The sequence below is a fragment of the Salvelinus sp. IW2-2015 genome, linkage group LG9 (assembly GCF_002910315.2).
Source record: "Salvelinus sp. IW2-2015 linkage group LG9, ASM291031v2, whole genome shotgun sequence".
NCBI classification, from domain to species: Eukaryota; Metazoa; Chordata; class Actinopteri; order Salmoniformes; family Salmonidae; genus Salvelinus; species Salvelinus sp. IW2-2015.
The window spans coordinates 11203751-11222261 of NC_036849.1; the positions used below are offsets into that span (position 1 = coordinate 11203751).

The window sequence follows — 18511 nt, forward strand, 5'->3', positions numbered from 1 at the left end:
GTCATTGTACCTCTTCAGTGTCATTCAGTCTATTTGTCCATCCCTTGCTGCTGCTCAAATGGACTTATTCCCTTCTCTCACTTCCTTGATGGCTCTCTATATCTTGAGTTCATATGCATGACACATTGCAAAAATTCTATGCATATTATGCATAAAACTGACGAAATGTAATCCTTATTTGTTTGGGATATGGTGGCCATTGGCTCAACTTACCCCAAGGCAAACATTTTGACTATGTTAGCCCACACAACTACAAGGATGCACTTTCATGCTTGGCTTATGACCTCATATTATAGTTTATAGAGACCCCAACTGATGTATAAAACAATCTTAAAGCAATCTACTTTAGTTTAGATACAAGCGTCATGAAACCTATAACAAAATAATTCAACTTTTTTTTTTTACTAACTTACCGTGTTGGTTTCCTGCCTTTGCTTTATAGGTTTTTTTTGTAGGATTTTACCTGAACCCTTAAGAGACAGTGGACTTAGTATCATCCATCACCATGATAAAACGAAATTGTCCTCCAGGTAATGAGATATAAAGCCTTGTTAAAAGTTACCAATAAGAGGATATTTTTCTCTACCTGAGAGCAGGACTTTCTTTGAGCATGTCCAAGGGGAACACATTGGCAATAAGAGTGTTTTTGAGCATGTCCAATGGGAATGAACACTTTGGCCATAGAAGAAAGTATCGATGTTTCATAGCCCTGGCTGTCTGTAATATGCTGCCTGCCAAACTCTAACTTTTCAGTCACATAATGGTGAGTTCCATCTGAGGGATCCAGGATTCAAAGGCCTGATCCTGCTTTAGTGTTTACCGTTTGAACGGTTGTTTGGCTTGGTTTTATGGAGGTGGATTGTGGATCAACAGAGCTATGGCAGCAATACTATGGGGATATCAACTCAGCAAAAAAAGAAACGTCCTCACACTGTCAACTGCGTTTATTTTCAGCAAATGTAACGTGTAAATATTTGCATGAACATAACAAGATTCAACAACTGAGACATAAATTGAACATGTTCCACAGACATGTGACTAACAGAAATGGAATAATGTATTCCTGAACAAAGGGGGGGTCAAAATCTAAAGTAACAGTCAGTATCTGATGTGGCCACCAGCTGCATTAAGTACTGCAGTGCATCTCCTCCTCATGGACTGCACCAGATTTGCCAGTTATTGCTGTGAGATGTTACCCCACTCTTCCACCAAGGCACCTGCAAGTTCCCGGACATTTCTGGGGGGAATGGCCCTAGCCATCACCCTCCGATCCAACATGTCCTAGACGTGCTCAATGGGATTGAGATCTGGGCTCTTCGCTGGCCATGGCAGAACACTGACATTCCTGTCTTGCAGGAAATCACGCACAGAACGAGCAGTATGGCTGGTGGCATGTTCATGTCAGGATGAGCCTGCAGGTAGGGTACCACATGAGGGAGGAGGATGTCTTCCCTGTAATGCACAGCATTGAGATTGCCTGCAATGACAACAAGCTCAGTCTGATGATGCTGTGACACCCCACCCCAGACCATGACGGACCCTCCACCTCCAAATCAATCCCGCTCCAGAGTACAGGCCTCGGTGTAATGCTCATTCCTTCGACGATAAATGTGAATCCGACCATCACCCCTGGTGAGACAAAACCGCGACTCGTCAGTGAAGAGCCCTTTTGCCAGTCCTGTCTGGTCCAGCGATGGTGGGTTTGTGCCCATAGGCGACGTTGTTGCCGGTGATGTCTGGTGAGGACATGCTTTACAACAGGCCTACAAGCCCTCAGTCCAGCTTCTCTCAGCCTATTGCAGACAGTCTGAGCACTGATGGAGGGATTGTGCATTCCTGGTGTAACTCGGGCAGTTGTTGTTGCCACCCTGTACCTGTACCTGATGTACCGATCCTGTGCAGGTGTTCTTACACGTGGTCTGCCACTTCGAGGACAATCAGCTGTCCGTCCTGTCTCCCTGTAGCACTGTCTTAGGCGTCTCACAGTGCGGACATTGCAATTTATTGCCCTGGCCACATCTGCAGTCCTCATGCCTCCTTGCAGCATGCCTAAGGCACATTCACGCAGATGAGCAGGGACCCTGGGCATCTTTCTTTTGCCGTTTTTCAGAGTCAGTAGAAAGGCCTCTTTAGTGTCCTATGTTTTCATAATTGCCTATCGTCTGTAAGCTGTTAGTGTCTTAACGACCGTTCCACAGGTGCATGTTCATTAATTGTTTATGGTTCATTGAACAAGCATGGGAAACAGTGTTTAAACCCTTTACAATGAAGATCTGTGAAGTTATTTGGATATCCTGAAAAAGGGACGTTTCTTTTTTTGCTGAGTTGAGAATATTTATATGGCTGTAGCTTGCTGGATCTTGCTACTGTATATGCTTAATATATTCAACCACGTCTACGGGGTGAAAATGCAGTCAATAACAGGGATTTCTTTATGATTAAAAACCAACACATTTCTGTCAAACGTTCACCGTCAGTGCTCTGTATCCTTGCAGCAGGCATATATCCAGGCAGGAAGCTGTCCATTAGACAGACACACGCACGCCTCCTCGCTTGCATACCCGCACACTAGAGCCACTAGAACTGATGACATCATTTTCGGCAGGCCAGACGGGCGACCCTGACGTGTGTTCCAAATGGAAATATGAAATATGAAAATGCTTTTGGATGCAGTTAGCCCCTTAAGAATTCCCTTCTGTGAAGGCTCATAAAAATGAAATCACCACGAGACAGACACCTTGGATGGCATTTTTGGATTGATATTGCCAGAAAAATAAGGTTTTACTGTTTTAGTCTGGCAGCTAAATGGTCATTCCATTCAACCAAAATCCGAAAAGCCCAAAATGGCGCCAAAATCTGGAAACCCATTCATTCCATGTTGGAAAACTATTCCCACCAAACAATGCAGAAACATACTGGTATTATATGATTATCACATTTCTAGTTTTAATGTCACATGCACAAGTACAGTGAAATGCCTTTGTTGCCAGCTCTGAACCCAACAATGCAGTAATAAATAACAATGTAATACTAAAAATATCCCAGTCATGGATGCAGTTCAAATGCCAAATGATAAGTCTATTGAGAGAGGAAGGTCCCAAAACACTCAGCAACAATCAAAATCCACAACTTGTAAAATTATTGCCTTTGTCTGCAAACCTCATCCTGCTTATGTGTGGGAAGAAGGAGATAAGCTCTATGGAGAATCAGACTGTGGATTCAGCTTGGTTTTTGCTCAATCAAACTGCATACACAGTCAGTCAGTCTCCAAGACCCATTAATTCTCATGGTTAAAATAACCATGTGGAGAATAACCATGTGGAGAATAACCATGTGGAGAATAATCATGTGGAGAATAACCATGTGGAGAATAACCATGTGGAGAATAACCATGTGGAGAATAATCATGTGGAGAATAATCATGTGGAGAATAACCATGTGGAGAATAACCATGTGGAGAATAATCATGTGGAGAATAATCATGTGGAGAATAATCATGTGGAGAATAATCATGTGGAGAATAATCATGTGGAGAATAATCATGTGGAGAATAATCATGTGGAGAATAATCATGCGCTTCAAATGCATCATCACTGCAGCAACGGACCAATGACACGGTGAATCACAGCTGTGAACAGGAAGGAACTCTCTCTAACCCTAACCTCTGATTGGTTTAGTCATTACTGCAGTGGACCAATAACACGCTGAAGCACAGCTGTGAACAGGATGGTCACAGTGCTTTAAATCAAGATGTATATTTGGGAAATTATAGTCCCAGGGGACCTGCTCTGGCCCTGTCCAATCACACGCCTATAGTATGGATGTGTTGTTTCCTATTTGGGAGAAAACCCCCAACAAGAACAACATCAGAGTCTCCTGTGTCCTTGGTGCCACCTAACACAGTACAGTGTTTTGCTGTGCTTGCCTATAGTGTTGCTGGCCTGTGGTATTCATGTGCCAGCGGTTAACTGTTTCATTTATAAAGGGAATAATACCCAAGAGTCAGGCACTCAGTGAACATCTGGGAAGGAAGTTGTGCGATGCCTGCATTGCCATCCGTCATGTTCCTCTTAATTAGCCAGGACCAGCCCACAGCTGGTCCTACAGCTCTTCCAGTTAGCTCTGTTCCACTACAGCCTGCAGCCCTGGAGCCCCCAGCACTGATACAGAACAGTCATGACCTACTCTGTCTTACAGAACCCACTACTGTAACTAGAGCACAGATCACATACTGTACTGTGGATGGAATAGGCTATGGGTTCAGATAGTATTTATTTTCTTCCAAGTACTTTGACCTGTTCTTGATTGAGTTTACCTGATGCAATGGAATTGTCCCAAAAGTGCACACCCCGCAAATCTCCATCACCTGCACTCCAGGTTGGCTCATCAAATGCTCAATATATTTGAAAGAAAACACGAATACTACAAATACAGGTATGAATCACAAACAGAACCTTGGAACACTGCTCCTGAAATACATTAATTGTATGTATTGTACGCCTTGTACAGGGATGTCCTTGCATGACACCTACACACTGATGCCATCACAATCGACAGTAAACCATTAGGAATGTATATCTGTTACACCGTCCTCCTATTTATTCAATTCGACGCCAGATGCACACACACACCGCCCAGTGCTTTATACACACCATACAGTAGCAGTCAATACGAGGAGGGAGGTGCTCACACACACACGGAACAGCAGCTGAGAATATATGAACAGAAGTGGGCCTGATTAGAAAATTGTTGAGTGAATTCACAGCCCTCACTAGTGTGACAACCATGCATGCAGTATCGCCCCCTCACGTTGTTATTCATTGAACCACAACTAATTGACAAAATTAGTAGCAGAAAATGAAAGACCCCACATGCCATATTGGCAGGCACTGTAATTGTAAACATGTAGAAACCAATTTTCCTGTCCCATTGATTCCTGGGAATTAACTGTTCTCTGATACAGCTGCACTAGATTAAATGCTTCTGGGTTTTCAAATCTTTTTGGACCAGAAAAGCTTTAAACGGTCCAAAGCCGTGGACTTTTAATAGCTGAAGAGGACGGGGAAATTACCAGTTGCTCATGGAGAGAACAGACTCCTCCTGAGATGGATTAGAGATAAGAGAGTTGTGTCATGTTGGAGAGCGATCAAATGAGTTGACAGTTGTGAATTGTTAAGAACTTTGTGTTTGGTGTGTCGAATGTCTTCTTATAGGGTTGAGGTGTACCTACAGTTCCCTACATCTGAAGGTACTATAGTTAATGATCTGTCGCTCATGCATGGCCTTATTTGACACACACTCTCCACTGTAGGCATTATATCAAGCACCGGGCTAAAAGGTGAATTTTGCACTTTGTGTTGCCATGGAGACCAATTCCATCGCCGTCTGAAACCCTGCCGAATCTTTACAACAGCTTTTCTCTCAGACAAATACTGTACATCATCACCATGCTAGCTGTCTGGTGGGAGTTTTGGACCACTTTTGTCATCGTTATAAAGTTTTCCTATTTTGTTCCTACTTAAAAAAAAAAATTGTGTTCTTAGCTGTCGCTCAGTCAGTGGGCATACTAAATGATCCTGAAAGGAAGTGTTTCCCCAACAATGTGCCTCCGCTTCTGCTTGCTCTTTGAGGTCAAGGCGGAATATTGTAAAACTACTTAGTGGCAACCGCTGATGTAAAAAATGATATTTGATTGATTCATTTGTCTCATCATAAATTCTCTCCTCTCCAGAGACCAAACCAACGTGCAGCTTCAACGGGTCGGAGTACCATGACGGAGACATGTTCCGAATGGACGCCTGCCGCTTTTGTCGATGTCAGGGAGGGGTGTCGGTGTGCTTCACCGCCCAGTGTGGCGTCTTGCACTGTGAACGCTACTACGTCCCTGAGGGGGAGTGCTGCCCTGTCTGTGAAGGTATGACTTCCTCACCAAATGACTTGGCCCCTGACTAATCCCTGCCTGATTCAGTTCCTAAACAGTGACTATTATGGGATTTCTCATTAATGGTGATCTGGTTTTGTATTTAAAAATCTCAGTGTAGGAGTGCTGAACTTGAATCAGGTCGCCAATGTCTATATCATCCTATTCATCATGATCTGAAAGGCAAAACTGATCCTATATCAACACTCCTACTCTGACACGACTCTTTGTGAATAGAGAGGGAGTCTGTGTCCTGAACTTTCCCTTTAAAGGGAATCACCAAACCAGACCTCATCCTTGCATGACTCACTATTGTATGTATCCGGATGGTGATCAAGCCGATGACCAAGGTTACCTAGGTTTCTAACGTGCAGAGACGTGGCAACAGAAAGGACAGTCTGCTGAGACCAAAGCATTTCATATCATCTCAAATGAGTGCCTTTGGTAAAGGGCGAGTGCAGAGCATCAATAAATATCAGGAGAGAGATGAGCCGAGGCGAACGCCAAACGCCTACACCGCCGTGACAATATGCAGCTGCACGCAATCAAAGGCAGAATGATGAGAGGGCTTAAACAGTCACTCAGTCAGTTGTCCTCCCTTATGCTCATCACTCAGCCCCTCTTTGACTGACTATCTTTGGTTCAGACACACACACACACACACACACACACACACACACACACACACACACACACACACACACACACACACACACACACACACACACACACACACACACACACACACACACACACACACACACACACACACACACACAGAGCACGCACACACACACAGAGTGCACATGCATACACTCATACACACAGGTGTGAAAACACACTGACAGACATGAAAGAAAGCTCCATTTCAAGCTGAAGATAGTGTGTCGTTAGCTCTGTATTTAAGAATACATGACTGAATATAAAACATATATTCATGATGGTATCACATGTTTTGCAGTGTGACCTTGGAATCCATCAGACAATGCAGTACATTTTCAGAGCACCACATGAAAGATTTTCAAATTGCTGCTTTTTTCAAGGTTGGTGAGAGAAGATGTGAATGCTTTCAAAAGCCATTCTCAAGTTCGCGCAACTTTCATCTCGACTTTAAACTCTAAACTGTAACCTTTTTGGTCTTTTATCTTCATCAATATGTTCTCCATCTCTTTTCCAGACCCCATCTACCCAGTCCTGAACTTTGCCGGTTGCTACGTGAGCGGGGAGATCCTCGCACACGGAGACCACTGGCGTGAGGACGACTGTACGTTCTGCCAGTGTGTGAGCGGCAACGCCCGGTGTGTGGCTGCCGCCTGCGGGCACAGCTGCCTCAACCCTGTGACTGTACCAGGAGAGTGCTGCCCAGTGTGTGAGGGTAAGTGTGTGTGTGTGTGTGTGTGTGCGTGCATGCGTGCGTGCGTGCGTGTGTGTGTGTGTGCGTGCGTGCGCGGGCGTGTGTGTGAGGATAAGGAGCGCCACACACACTTCCACCCGACGTGCCCTCTCACCTCACCCTGTCTGTCTCTGTTTGTGTCTGTATCATTGCCACTGTCTGGTTGCATCTCCATCTGTTGTTGTCTATTTCTATCTCTCTTGCTAGCTGTGTCGGTTTCAATCTCTGTTTCTCTGTCTTACTTTCTCTCTGTCTCTATGTCTTGCCTCTTTCTCTCAGCTGAAGTCTCTCCCTTTGTCTGCTTCTCTATCTCTCTCTCTCTCTCTCTCTTTCTCTGCCGTTGTGTACAGTTTTGCTTCATGTTTCTTTGTATGGACCTGTGTATTTGTTTGACTGTATGTTTGATGTACTTGGCAGTGCAGTGTGTCTCTGTGGACAGATAGGGTCTGTGCTGATTCCAATGTTAACGTTTTTGTTTAGTCCCTGGTAAAATCCCAACATCCGAGTCAGTAGTCAGACAGTAGCAGTTGAACCGTACAGTAGTCTATGAGCAGCTCCAAATCAGCCCGGCTAGGGAAATCTGCCTCTGAGTCTGAGCAGAATCACATCCTTTCAGTTAGCAGGTGTGTGGCTTGGCTTCACTACCGCCGGTGTCACGCAGCAGCAATCTGCATACAAACAGTGACAACACACACACACGCGCACACACACACACACATCCACAATCCTCAAACCTTCCTGGTGTTCTTTTCCCTAACATTATGCACTGCGTTATTGCGTTATTTATTATGCCCTGCTCAGAATACCACATGACTGTCCTCTCTATCCTCCAATGTGTTTTTCATATTGGTTTGGAAAGACCAGCTCGGTCCACACTGGGGACTAGGGCTGCATCTTGTTGCTCGTTTGTCTGGTTAGTGGAAGCAGTGAGCTTAGAGGCTTACGGAATCATAATCTTTTATTAGGCAAGTCTGTAGTATGGATTTTTGCAAAGCTATCTGGGGATGTTGCTGTGTGTGTATCTGTGAGGCTCTCTCTGGCTTACTATCACTGATGAGATTACATCTAGGGTACAAGGGACTAGTCCAGTCTAGTATGCTGCCGGTTTCTATATTACACACACACACCAACCACCCCACACACACACACACACACACACACACACACACACACACACACACACACACACACACAGAGTAGAGCAGATATTGGATCGATGGTACTGTAGGTGAAGATCACGGTTGATTATAATCACTTTTACCTTGGTAGCTCGGTACCATGGTTGTGGTACAGTATATTCCCTTATCTTATGGATACCAGGAACACTATCTATGGACTTAGCACTGTGTCAAATGGCCTGTTACCAAGCATGTATAGGCGTTAATCATAACCAGTCAAACCTTGGTAGGTGGAAGTCCCGATGAAACAAAGCTTCACGAGTGAGTAATTGCCAGAATCAGTGATGCAAGATACTGTATGGATACTTAGTTACAGCTTAGCATTGTTAGCTGCAAAACAATGAGTTGTAAGACCCCTTTTAGCGTTAGCATGCGCTACTGTAGCCTAGCATGCTTCACCTAGCAGATATGGATATATCTGGGGTAATGAATAGTGTTTGTATTTAAAGGAGTCAGTGGATGGATGATCCAACAGGGACAGCCAGGGGACTTGGTAAATTATCCTCATATCACTTCAAATTCATATTTCCCCTCATGGGTTCTTCTCCCTCCAATTAAACAGTACACTATCGGACTATCAAATCATTTTAAAACACAATCAATGAATAACAAGTCAACAACATTATACATTACAAGCTCGACCCAGTGGTGAGTTTTGATTTCTAATCAGGATGCAAAGATCTCAAATTAGGTAGCTAGTTCCACTGGCCTGGGGTCATTTTCACCCCTGAGTCTTCTCTAATGAGGACCTGGGGTGGGTAGGAACGGGATGGAGGGAGGGAGGGAGAGAGGGAACAGGGGAGGTAGGGGAGGTTAGATGGATGGATGGATTGATGGAGGGTGAGGGAGGGAGGGAGGGAGAGGGGACGGATGCATCCTGACTGAGCACAGGAAGGACAGGGAGAGTAGAGGGCAGTGGGCCATGCCATGTCTCAATGCCTGCAGGCCCCTTTACCTCTGCCCCATGGTGGGCAGAACCGCTCACGCTCACCCCCACCTCCACCCCCTTCCATTAATCTTTTATGCGCCTATCTGCCTCTGAAGCAATTATGCGTGTTTGAGTGACCGAGCCTCAAATCTAGGGAGAGAGAGGCAGGTAGGGTGTGGAGGTAGGATGCATCCCTCAATCCTCCCACGCTAACCCAACCGCCACATGCCTGGCCATGCACCCTGAATGGTGATATTAATAAAAACAGATCATGTGTATTTATTTGATAGACCGTATAACTGGAGCATCAGTGTTAAGTAAAATGGGCACAATAAACACAACATTGTTCACTCACTGCTATTAAACCCAGTAGGATATCTGTGTTGCTGGTTGTGATTTTGTGTGTGTTCTGCCCTCCTCGTCTGGCTTTTTTGAGCAATACCTTTCCAGGGTTTTTCAGATCAAAGCAGAGATAGATATAGATATTATTCCCTTCTTTGATATGCTCGCGCTCTCACACATTTACAGCAATTACATTTACTGATAGGGGAATTGAATCTCTGTGGAGCATCATGTTTTAAGTCACTAGGCTTGGCTTTGATTGACTTCAATTTCAACAGTGGTTGGAGAGAGACTGGAACAGATTGGAACCGATTGCAACATGTGATTTCTCCCCAACACCTATTCATATTTGTATTCCATTCATGGATGGGATGAGTTTTTGTATGATACTGTAAGATGGGTTTTACAATGTCACTATTGGAGATATTGACCATTGTGTCTTGGTGGGGGATGAGAGATAGTCTGAGAGAGAAGACAGTGAGCAGCACAGTTTAATGCATGCCCTCACATCGTTATCCCTTTAATGATCTTGCTCTGCCTCCTTAACAAAGACTCCTGACATTGGTGATGTGTAGCTGGCTACCCTTTATATAGAACCCCCGCAGCTCACTGGTTAGGACCTCAGCCTGATTTCCCTGCCATGTAGAATCATCTGAGGAACAATCAATGGGATTGTCTCGTCTACTGTATTTGGAACGTCAAATATTACTCTAACACAATTACACTGGTTGTTTAGATTGATTTACACCCAGATAGTCACCGACAGTGTGGCAGTTGCAGTAGTACAATACGTTGCCTGTTGGAGCCCGTCAGCTTTCTACCTGAGGGGGGGTCAGTCAGTGTGAGCTGTGTTGTCATTGCTATGTATTGCGTGTGTACTGGGTCTGGTCCTCTGTGTGTACTGGGTCTGGTCCTCTGTGTGTACTGGGTCTGGTCCTTAGTGTGTACTGGGTCTGGTCCTCCGTGTGTAGCTGGGTCCTGGGTCTTAGGTGTACTGGGTCTGGTCCTCTGTGTGTACTGGGTCCTGGTCCTCTGTGTGTACTGGGTCTGGTCCTTCTGTGTGTACTGGGTCTGGTCCTCTGTGTGTACTGGTCTGGTCCTCTGTGTGTACTGGGTCTGGTCCTCTGTGTGTACTGGGTCTGGTCCTCCGTGTGTACTGGGTCTGGTCCTTGTGGTGTACTGGGTCTGGTCCTCTGTGTGTACTGGGTCTGGTCCTCTGTGTGTACTGGGTCTGGTCCTCTGTGTGTACTGGGTCTGGTCCTCTGTGTGTACTGGGTTCGGTCCTCTGTGTGTACTGGGTCTGGTCCTCTGTGTGTACTGGTCTGGTCCTCTGTGTGTACTGGGTCTGATCTCTGTGTGTACTGGGTCCTGGTCCTCTGTGTGTACTGGGTCTGGTCCTGTGTGTACTGGGTCTGGTCCTCTGTGTGTACTGGGTCTGGGGTCCTCTGTATGTACTGGGACTCTGGAAACACAGGTAAACAGAAGCCAGGTCCTGCCACTGTCACCCCTGCCCTTGTCCCTCCCAGGCAGTCCACACACGCACACAAACACACACACAGACCTGCCCTTGTCCCAGCGGCCCCAGGGCACACGGCCCTCTGCTCCCGGCAGCTTCATTTAGCTCCCCACAGCCAGGCCAGTGCTTTATGCATTTTTATTTCCTAATTATTATTTGTTAGGAGAGCTGGTTTCCTCAAGGTGACACCCCTCTCTGTCAGGGTGGTTATTGTGCCAGACACACAGTGTGTAATTAAGCAAATCAAGGCTGTCACATTGGAATGAAGCCCTCTGGAGTCCTCTGCCATGCTTAACGTTTAATGCTACATAACTCACCTACACCGGGGATAGAGTGTGGGGGGGATAACTCACCTACACCGGGTATAGAGAGGGGGGGATAACTCACCTACCGGGGATAGAGAGTGGGGGGATAACTCACCTACACCAGGATAGAGAGTGGGATGGATAACTCACCTACACGCGGGATAGAGAGCGGGGGGATAACTCACCTACACCGGGGATAGAGAGTGGGGGGGATAACTCACCTACACCGGGGATATAGAGTGGGGGATAACTCACCTACACCGGGGATAGAGAGCGGGGGGATAACTCACCTACACCGGATAGAGAGCGGGGGGATAACTCACCTACACCGGGGATAGAGAGCGGGGGGGATAACTCACCTACACCGGGGATAGAGAGCGGGGGGATAACTCACTACACCGGGGATAGAGAGTGGGGGGGATAATCACCTCACGGGGATAGAGAGTGGGGGAAGCAGGGGATAACTCACCTACACCGGGATAGAGAGCGGGGGGGATAACTCACCTACATCGGGGATAGAGAGCGGGGAGGGGTAACTCACCTCACTGGGGATAGAGAGCGGGGGGATAACTCACCTCCACCGGGGATAGAGAGCGGGGGGGGGGGGGGGATAACTCACCTACACCGGGGACAGAGAGCGGGGGGGGATAACTCATCTACACCGGGGATAGAGAGCAGGGGGGGGATAACTCACCTACACCAGAGATAGAGAGCGGGGGGGGATAACTCACCTCCACCGGGGATAGAGAGCGGGGCGGGGGGGGATAACTCACCTACATCGGGGATAGAGAGCGGGGAGGGGTGTAACTCACCTACACTGGGGATAGAGAGCGGGGGATAACTCACCTACACCGGGGATAGAAGAGCGGGGGGATAACTCACCTCCACCGGGGATAGAGAGCGGGGGGGGGGGATAACTCACCTACAGCGGGATAGAGAGCGGGAGGGGGGGTGTAACTCACCTACACCAGGGATAGAGAGCGGGGGGGATAACTCACCTACACCGGGGATAGAGAGCGGGGAGGGGGGGTGTAACTCACCTACACCAGGGATAGAGAGCGGGGGGGTAACTCACCTACACCGGGGATAGAGAGCGGGAAGGGGGGGTGTAACTCACCTACATCGGGGATAGAGAGCGGGGGGGGGAATAACTCACCTCCCCCCGGGGATAGAGAGCGGGGGGGGGGGTGTAACTCACTCCACAGGGATGAGAGCGGGGGGGATAACTCACCTACACCGGGGATAGAGAGCGGGGATGGGGGTGTAACTCACCTACATCGGGGATAGAGAGCGGGGAGGGGGTGTAACTCACCTACACAGGGGATAGAGAGCGGGGGGTAACTCACCTACACCGGGGATAGAGAGCGGGGGGGATAACTCACCTACACCGGGGATAGAGAGCGGGGATGGGGGGGGGGGTAACTCACCTACACAGGGGTAGAGAGCGGGGAGGGGGGTGTAACTCACCTACACAGGGGATAGAGAGCGGGGAGGGGGGGTGTAACTCACCTACACCGGGGATAGAGAGCGGGAGGGGGGGGGTAACTCACCTACACTGGGGATAGAGAGCGGGGGGGGGGATAACTCACCTACACTGGGGATAGAGGGAGGGGGGATAACTCACCTACACGGGGATAGAGAGGGGGGGAGGGGGGGTGCTTGCTTTGTGGTCGTATGTGTGTTTTGTCACTGTTTTTGTGTGGTCTATTTGGCAATGCATTCGTTTTATGCCTTGAATTGCCATGCCCCTGCTACTGTACCTACCAGGCTGTTTTCAGCCTGCCCACCAGTTGTTTGTTAACAGGGACACCTTGTTTTAGCCCTAAGTCGTAGCAAGTTAATGAAATCAGAGCGAGAGAGCTCATTCTTAATTCATAATAACTCTAAGTCCTGAAATAAAAGCATGGAGGCGTTCATCAGAGACAAATAACCTTGAGGGGAAAGCAGATGGGAAAAGAGCATTGTGTCATTTTGTTACTTTTATCTGATGGGACTTAATTAAATTCGCACCTCCAGAATAATTGGCACTGCGCTGTTTTCAGACAGACCTTCTCTCCCTCCCTACCTGGCCCTTTTGTGTTAACCAGGAATGAATTCATCACAAAGTGACCCCAACTTTTCAGCAACACATTTGTTTGCCTTTGTTTAATTAAATGTCCTCATAGGCTTCTATTCATTTTGTTTTGAAATGGTTTCCAGTAGATTTAGCATTGTCTATGCATTATTAGCATTGTCAGAATGTTTTCTTTCTACTGTTATGTTTATCTTGTGCATCATTACATTCATAGTCTCTTGTGACAGACTAGACTGGCCAGCGTACACGTGATTTGCATTCACGATAGTATAATCTACTTCAGAGAGAAGCCGCAGTTACTCACTGGTGTCTCCTCTGACCTTGACTGTCCTGTCCTCCCCCTAAATCCTCCTGGCCAACTCCTTTTCCTTCTGTCCTCCTCCCCACCACCACCTGTCATCCTTCCCACCTCTTCCTCCTCTCTACCTCCTCTTCCTCCTCCTGTCCTTCTCTTGTCCTACTCCCCATCTTCCTTCTCCTGTCCTACTTCCCACCTCCTCCTATCTTTCTCCCTCCCCTGTCCTCCTCTTCCTCCCCACTCCTTCTTTGACTTCCTGGTCTGGTCTCCTCTTCAACCCTGGTAAACCCTCCTCATATTTATCATCACAGAACAGCACTGGTCCTGGCCCCTCCTCAGCAGAGAGGAGCCACATACAGCAGATAGCAGCCAGCCAGGCAGCCAGGGTGACAGGCATCAGGGAGGAATTTTTCAAAGCTGTCATAACTAAACCGTGTGCTGGTGTCCATGACTGTGAAATATGGCCAGCCAACGCCCTCCGATATGATTAAGTGCTGTATAATCTTTTAATGGATTCAAACAAACTGAACTGAAATGCAGACACCTCAATGTGAAGCGATATGCATTAGATGGAGGAGTGGAGAAGTCAGGTCACAGAGGGCAGTTGGTCGTGCCTTTGTACAGGATATTATTGTAGCTGTCAGGTTTTTTCAACTATTGTTCTCTGATATTTACCCACTTTAATGGAAGGTAGGTGTGGGTTTGTGGAGAAATTGCTTTTGACTCTGATGGCTCCTATTAGTCATAATGCCAGAACAAAGCTGTGTGTGTGTGTGTGTGTGTGTGTGTGTGTGTGTGTGTGTGTGTGTGTGTGTGTGTGTGTGTGTGTGTGTGCGTGTGTGTGTGTGTGTGTGTGTGTGCGCTTGTGCGTCGTAAGTGTGTGTTGAGTGATGTTACTCAGTCGACTTACCTCCAAAGTGGTGTGTGTGATTTTTGTTGGTTCCTTCAGAGCCCACCTACATTACGATGGCGCCCCCTACCTGCCAGTCATTAGAGAACTGCTCACTGTCAGAGAAGGACTGCTTATACGGCTTCCGACAGAACCTGAACAGCTGTCGCACCTGCCACTGCAAGACACGTGAGTACTGGGCCATATTCATTAGGGTACAAAGCGGAATACGTTTTAAAACGTTTTCCAATGTAAAATGAAAATGTGAGTTTCTTATTACACAAATCCAGGGTGTGTCCTTGTTTCAGTCCATTTTCTTCCGTTTGGTTCACGACGTGGTTTGGTCTGACGTCTCGGTCAGTAAAGCCTGTTTTGCAATATATCTATTATTTCCTCTCACCGGATTGGTTTATACAGAGGACAGAACTCGCCCTGGGCCAATGACATTGAGACATTGTTCTCTGGTGTTCTTTCTCTCCTTCCTGACTGTCTGACTGTTTCTATGACTATACCTGTCTGGGACATTATCAGACATGGATTAAAGGAACACTGAGGGCAGACTCAGACATCTTGAAAGGGTTTTTAAAAACAAAGATGTTTAATGTTTTGTATCCCTGCCTGTCAGAAAAGAGCATTATCATAAGTCATGACTTCTGAGTTTCAATAACAATTCCTCATTTTGAGTATCTCTCAATGAAGACATATTGATATGTAAATGAGTTAATGCACCTCTAAGCCATTGCCACAGATCATAAAAGAATAAGTGGACTTTTAGAACTATTAAATGACTATTAGGTTTTGGCTATAAACTGATGTCTGATGTGTTTCTGTCTGTGTCTTCCCTACAGGAGAAGAGCTGTGCAGTGCCCTGACCTCTGACTGTACCCTGAAGTGTCCATTCGGCCTGCAGACAGATGCCCATGGCTGTGACGTATGTCAGTGTCGCCCCAGACCCAAGAAGTGTAAGGCTGTGGTTTGTGACAAGGCCTGCCCCTTCGGATTCATGTAAGACAGCACTTCCCTCCCTCCCTCCCTCCCTCCCTCCCCCTCTACCTCCGTCCTTCTTCCTCTCCCGCTGTCTTTACCGACACTCTACCCACTCAGACACACTTAATAACAAACATGCTGATTCCCTGCTCTCACACAATTATCATATAGTTTTCATTCCAGCGCCCCACGCTTTGAAATATGAAGCGGTTCAAAATCGGCGTCGTTTCAGAGTAAATGATGCCTACTTTTGCCAGTCCCTTTCAGCCGTTATAAAGCAGTAGATCTTCACAGAGCTAGACAGACTGACAGATGGTCAATTGTAATTGAAATCGCGGCTCCTTCACACGTACGTCACAAATTACCCTGGTTACATGCTTTGCCTGTTATGCTTAAGTGAGTTGTACTCCTAAACGGACAAAATGAGAACTTTTTCCTTCTCCACAACTCATTTTGGCTAAACCGGCATCGCGTGTGCAGTTGACAGCTTCACCCAGGTTACTGATTGGGTTTTCTGTGTTGCTGTTGCACACCGTAAAGGATAGCCTCTGATAGTGAAACTGAAGGGCTAATCTTCTAACAGGATGTTCTTTTAGCTTCTCCAAATGCATCTGGCCCCTAGTACCGTGCATGTAGGCTCACCAGACCAAATACACGGATTTCCATTTACACAGAGGTACATCAGTAATAAATCATTTATTACAGCTTTCACTAAGGAATCTTGTCTGCAGGTTAAGAAGGTATACACACACACACACACACACATGCTCATACCTCCTATGCTTTCTGTGCATAGAAACTCACGTGTAGAGCTATAAAACAAAAGCTTTGATATACAGCACTGTATAAAAATGGACAATTACAGCACATGCCCAACAGCCATACCACCTTCTGATTAAATTACTTTGAAAATAACAAAAATATTATAGTATGACTCAATCTCAGTCTCCATTTGATGAGCTTGTAGATCATTTCCCCCCCCACATCAGCTCTACTGATTTATTACATTACCATAGTTAGAGAAGCAGATAATGTGTGTCAGCGGTTCAGAATGGTTCCGGATATATGTCTAACTCACTTCCGAACCCCTAAGGCTCCTTCACTCCCAGCCAAGTTAAAAGGTACAATCTGCAATAGTTACTGATGTTAAATGGTCATTTTAATGAATGATATATTGACTATTGAAGAATGTAACTTATAATTGCCTCACAAGCTCATAGTACAACTGTCTTACCCCATCAGAAGCCAAAATATAAAGTTGTTTCACGGAATAGATTTATAGCGGGGCTGCTGTTTTGCTGAAACACTAATTACAGTTTGTGGTTTTAAAAGGACAATCTGCAGTTACTACTATCTATTTTTGGACAAAAAATAATGATACATACACCTTGATTCTTGAAGAATATAAATTCATGAGCTTAGATAAGACTGTCAGACCCCATCAAAACCCAAAATATAAGATTTCTTTACTCCAATGTTTCTAAACAAAGTCAATTGTATGACCGGATGACCGCTTTGTTTCAACTGCAGATTGCTCTTTTAAAGACCGCTTCTCCCCTAGTCCCTTGTAGTAATAGTAGTACACCTTCTCTTTCATAACAGATTTTCTAGTGGGCAGCTAGCAGCTTTTCTATAAGGCCCTGGGGAGGCCGGTCCACCTGCACTATAATCCATCTGCCCTGTATCTTAACTGCGATGTGGACCAACCAGCCAGCTGGCCTGCTAGGAATTATTATGACAGAATAGTTATGGATATGACAGAGAGTAAAACGCTTAGGTGGCAGGCAGTGTCCTGTCCACACATTTACCTTCCTATCATAAACTAAACTCTCCCTCAACAATGGTCTGTCACATACAGTAAAGGTGTTACTCGACTGGTCTGTGCCTGCATTGAACCAATCGTTGCTCTCTCTCTCTCACCCTCTCTCTCTCTCTCTCTCGCTCTCTCTCTCTCTGTCTCTCTCTCTCTCTCATCTCCCTTCCTCTCTTCCTCTCGCCCCCTCTCGCTCCCTTCCTCTCTCTCCCCCTATCTTTCTCCCATTCCTTTCTCATGAATGAGTGTGCACGGCGTGAATGCTTGCATCTAAGATTCTAATTTTAGATATCTATTTATGCGCCGCCAAAGTTATAGCTTACACCCTATGTTCGAGCAGCAAAGTGTTTAGTTTGAATAATTCAATGGGCCGCCGTCTCCTCTCCGTACAGACTCTATTGATATTCCCCACAACTGAAATGGCCCTTGATAGCTCCTTATCACCAAACCAAATGTGGATTGTACATGGCTGTTCCTCCTCAATCTTATTATTCATGAGATAAGAGAGTGGGCAGGAGAGGGAGGATGGAAGGAGGAGAGGGAGGGATGAAGAGGGGGAGGATGGAGGGATAGAGGAGGGCCTGGATGGGATAGAGGGGATTTGGAACGTGAATTTTTATTTAGGAAAGGAAAGGTGCCCTACTCTGTCTGGTCAGAGCAGCGAGCCACAGAGCGAAGCGTTTGTTTGATACGTCCCCATGGCCAGTCATTTGTGCCATCTGTTGACACGCGTGTGAACACACACAACGCCTCTTTCTCACACACACACACACACACACACACACACACACACACACACACACACACACACACACACACACANACACACACACACACACACACACACACACACACACACACACACACA

The 18511-nt window shown here is 46.5% G+C and overlaps 1 pseudogene; it reads left to right on the forward strand.

The window, feature by feature from the left end:
- LOC111968564 (cysteine-rich motor neuron 1 protein-like) overlaps positions 1-18511 on the forward strand; it is a 125593-nt pseudogene that overhangs the window by 89713 nt on the left and 17369 nt on the right.